The sequence below is a fragment of the Procambarus clarkii genome, chromosome 25, assembly GCF_040958095.1.
Source record: "Procambarus clarkii isolate CNS0578487 chromosome 25, FALCON_Pclarkii_2.0, whole genome shotgun sequence".
NCBI lineage: Eukaryota > Metazoa > Arthropoda > Malacostraca > Decapoda > Cambaridae > Procambarus > Procambarus clarkii.
In genome coordinates this window covers 34607579-34612755 of record NC_091174.1, presented here as the reverse complement: position 1 = coordinate 34612755, position 5177 = coordinate 34607579, and the positions used below count along the sequence as shown (strand labels likewise).

Below are 5177 nucleotides of genomic sequence, written 5' to 3'. Positions count from 1 at the left end.
GGTTGGAAACATCACTCTGGGACTTGGCGACTTGAGATCTGGTGACTGCGTAGGCTGGATACACTTCGGGAACAATCTCACTCGTTTCTGAGAGAACTCTACCTGAGTGACTGAACATGATGGGGAGATGACTGTTTATCAAGGTGCCAGCAATGTCATTTCCTAGAATTATATCAACACCAGGTATGGGTAACTTATCACACACACCTACAGTACATAGCCCAGGAGTATTTGGGGGATTAAATGAATACCTGGGGATCATCAGGGGAACACGTTGCACCACCCCAAGTATACTCTGTTTCAGCATTACTTGGTCCAGTTCAACCTTCTTGACCTTGGACAACATACTGGAAGTAATCAACGTTAACGACACACCAGTGTTCCTAAACATAATTACAGGAACCCACTTGCCAACAATTCCAACTATTTTAGCATTAATCATAAATGGGTCAAAATCAGCAAGCCACTGTGGCTTACCTTTACAATATGTCTCGGAATTATGACCCTGCCTTCTTTTACTCACCACCAAGGCGCTTGGTCGTAATTCCGGATGTAACCTGAAACAATGACGGACATGTTCTTTCTTGTGGCAGTAATTACATTGTTTTACATCAGCCGAACTGGTGGAACCTGATGTGACTCTACTAGGGTTAACAGTACCCTTAGATTTACTAGATCCCTGGTCTGCCCTGGCTGTGATAGCAGTCTTAGCAATATAATGACTACTCTTTGTCCTCTCAGAATTATCCTGCTCAAAGTGAATGCCTTAGATGCCATATGATAGTTGTTATACGGTATCTTATTTATCATCTCATGTTCATCTGCCAAAGTAGCTAAATTATGAACATCCTTGTAAGAACGTTTACATGTGGCTAGTGACATGGTCAACTTTACACGCAAACAAGACAAACGTTCTTCTACTAGGATGAGTTGCTTAAGGGACAAAAAATCATGAGTATTTTTTCTATAAAGCCACTTGTCAAAGATTGACTCTTTTACTCGAGCAAAATCTGTATCTATCTGATCAGGTGCACGCTTGAGACCTCTAAACTTTTGTCTTTGAGCCTCTGCATTGAGTTCATATGCTTGCAAGATTCTCTTTTTCACTGTGGGGTAGTGAAAGCTGCCTTCAAAAGGGAGAGAGGCAAAAATCGCTTGTGCCTTCCCGCGCAACTAACCTTGTATAATGGCCACCCAAGACTCCTCTGGCCATTTCAAACTAGTAGCTAATTTTGACAAATACAAGAAAAACAATTTAGGGTCCTTCTCACCAAGTTTGGGTAATACAAACCCTTTATGGAAGTAAAGTTCACTACTGTGACTACTATTTGAATTTCCCTTAGAACCCTTACTACTGGCAGCGGCGGCAACTTCTAGCTTTTTCTCCTGAAGCCTAATCTGCACCGCAGCTTTCTGCTGCTTAATTAACTATTGCTTGGTTTCTTCTTCTCCTCTGAGTCTAGCTACCTCTAACTCAGCTTCTCTCTGCTTAGTTTCTTCTACACACTTAAACCTCTCTAACTTAACTTGCCTTAGGGGCTTATTACGGGTAAAGTAAAAGTTGTTCAATTGGTTTATAAATTTATTTGTGAAATGGTTATAGAAAGGGCTGCAACTGGTCCAAGTTTCAGCATCACACCCTAAACAGAAAACGAGAAAAAAAATACACAACGTATTATGCAACGAATTTTCAACTATTAAAAAAATGTCAGGGAACACATGTGTCAACTAAAATCATTTCTATAACACTCAGATATTAAAATTAGCATATAATAAAGGATTGGTGTGAGCAGTTTTATAAAAAAGTGTTTAGTGCAATAATATAATTATTCAAAGTTACCCTTCCAAAAATATGCAATATATGATGTTTATAAAATCAACAAAGGGACTTTGGACTAAAATGTCTACATCGGTTTATAGAAGCACAAACTCTACATATAAGGTGTAATTTGCATGAAAATAGATTAATAAATGAAAGCTATGACGTACCTTGAAGTTGTAAATTACTTACCTGAGTAAAATAAGATCAAAGTTTGGCACCTGTAGCTGAGCTTTGATGTCTATCGATTTCGTTCATAATTGGCACCCTTGCAGATAGGCATCCGTTGAGCAAGGTGTGCAAGTTCCATGCAAATCCCCTGATAACAATCGAAAAAAAAATTGAAAAAAATTGTAAAAAAAAAAAAAAAAAAAAAAAATTATGTATGTGTATAATATATATATATATATATATATATATATATATATATATATATATATATATATATATATATATATTTATTATATATATATATATATATATATATATTTATTATATATATATATATATATATATATATATATTTATTATATATATATATATATATATATTTATTATATATATATATATATTTATTATATATATATATATATTTATTATATATATATATATATATATATTTATATATATATATATATATATATATATATATATATATATATTTATATATATATATATATTTATTATATATATATATATATATATATATATTTATATATATATATATATATTTATTATATATATATATATATATATATATATATATACATATATATATATATATATATTTATATATATATATATATATATATTTATTATATATATATATGTCGTACCTAGTAGCCAGAATGCACTTTTCGGCCTACTATGCAAGGCCCGATTTGCCTAATAAGCCAAGTTTTCCTGAATTAATATATTTTCTCTAATTTTTTTCTTATGAATTGATAAAGCTACCCATTTCATTATGTATGAGGTCAATTTTTTTTTATTGGAGTTAAAATTAACGTAGATATATGACCGAACCTAACCAACCCTACCTAACCTAACCTAACCTATCTTTATAGGTTAGGTTAGGTTAGGTAGCCGAAAAAGTTAGGTTAGGTTAGGTAGGTTAGGTAGTCAAAAGTAACTTAATTCATGAAAACTTGGCTTATTAGGCAAATCGGGCCTTGCATAGTAGGCCAAGAAGTGCGTTCTGGCTACTAGGTACGACATATATATATATATATATATATATATATATATATATATATATATATATATATATATATATATATATATATATATATATATATATATATATATATATATATATATATATATATATATATCCTGCACATATATATTACAATTATTATCAAATATCAAATTATAACACTAAAACATACAAACCTATTGAAATTGGTCCGAATTGTGGGTCCTCAAGGTGGCACTGCATTGGGCACTAGTAGGCACTTGCATGATTGCTGGATCACCTTCCTCAGGAGCCTGTCTCGGCTTGTTGGAGGGAGGGAGGTCTAGGAAGGTGTGTGAGGAGGGTCTAGGAGGGTTGAGGAAGGTTGAGGAAGGTGTGTGAGGAAGATTGAGGAGGTGTCGGTGCGCCACCATCTCTCACTGGATATTACTCTTCTTCGCGCTAAAGCGGCTTTCTTTTACTGATAAAGACGGCGACCGAGTGCCAGATTTGCTGCTCTTATCTTCTGGCACTATCTCTTTATAAGAGTTTATGCAGTAGACGCAACAATGCGCTATTCCAGGAACGATAATGGAGCGCACATCGACGCAATCCACACTCAATCGGACACACGAGGTGACTGAGGGCTGGGACCTCCCAATGGCCCCACCACGGATGATAAGGTTGCCAATGAGTGTATATTTACTCCTTATCCATACAGAGATATTTACGACGTTATTACGAAAAATTTGACGTTTAGATCATATGACGCAATACCTTTGGCGCGCCACAGCCGCGGGGCACCGGATTCTGACCAATTACGCATGGAAATGTACCATAAATACGTCAATTTACATCGTAAAATAATTCTGATTGCACCAGAGTGTTGCCAGAACTACGTAGTATTTTCATAAATATTTCACGATATTACGATTTTCTCGAATTTTTCGTGAAATAAGCCCCCTTAGCTGAAGTTCTAACTCCTGCCTTCTCAGTCTGGCAGTACTCTCAACCTCATCAGGGTATTCCTCTAATACCTCATCACTCAACATGTCATCTTCTACTAGATGCAAAAAAATGATTTGCAATAACTTAGCTTTAGTCAATCTGGGTGCTGTTACCTATCGTTCCTTACGGCTCATGACCCTACAACAGCCAAACTTTAAGTGTCTAGGGTTACTACAACTGCTGTTGTCCAAAGCGGGTCACCAGTGTAACCCCCTAATAAGTACTAAGCAATTTGGTAAAATTTTCCCTTAGTACTGAAGAAATATATATAAATTATAATATATATATTCAATATAATCAATACAGTATAATGTCAAGCACAGATGGTCAAGTTAACTTATACAACCAAACCAAAAAGTATTGTCTCTCACATAATATAATATATAAAAAATATGGCACAACATGAATGTTACAGACTTAACTCTACAAAGATGTTATCTCTCCTGGCCCGTATCAGCTACTAACTCTCGCGCGCCGTCTCTACCCATAATTCTCTCCTCCTCTGCCTCATCCAGGATGAGGGATGGAAAATACAGACTTTTTAATATTTAAAACTAATTGAACAACCACTTGTTCTCAAAATATACAAGAATGCAAATAAAATATAATAGTTACTTCCAAAATATATAAGTTGCAATGCCACCTGCTTAATTACAGTAAATTAACACAAAATTTAAAAAGTAAAAGTGACATCTGGAACTCCCATAACTGAACAGGTCCAGCAATTCTAATTTCCCGAATATAACAGGTATTAGACGTGTGAAGAGCAACCACGCTCCTGTCCCCACTGACATTGCCACACCACAAGATAATTTACAAAAATATAATATGTGTACCTATACAGGTAATGATATAATGGAACAAAATAAGTTTATTTAAATTTATATACGTATCCAGCTAGGAGTACGTAAGACTTCAACCTCCAAGAAAAAAAAAATGCAATAGATTGAAGATCAATGGCATTTTTTCCGAAGTAAAATGTATGACACTTGAAATTTATGGTATTAATTACACCAAACATGTAAAAGTAATAAGAACACATTTCTGGACAAAAATGAAAACACTCCAAATATATTCTTACAGGAACTCATAAATTTCAGTCTTATGACTATGTTCTACATATGTGTCACTGGAGTATGCAAATTTATCTCTCCAGGGAACTATATCATTTATTTC

At 34.2% G+C, this 5177-nt stretch overlaps 1 long non-coding RNA gene across 1 annotated transcript; it reads right to left on the bottom strand.

Annotated features, from left to right (window-relative positions):
* Positions 1 to 1569: 1569 nt before the first annotated feature.
* LOC138368662 (uncharacterized) lies at positions 1570 to 4463 on the bottom strand. The gene is made up of 3 exons (XR_011229639.1): positions 3212 to 4463; positions 2012 to 2138; positions 1570 to 1640 (listed from the first exon to the last, which is right to left on the bottom strand). It is a non-coding gene; the product is annotated as an uncharacterized lncRNA (long non-coding RNA).
* Positions 4464 to 5177: the final 714 nt, after the last annotated feature.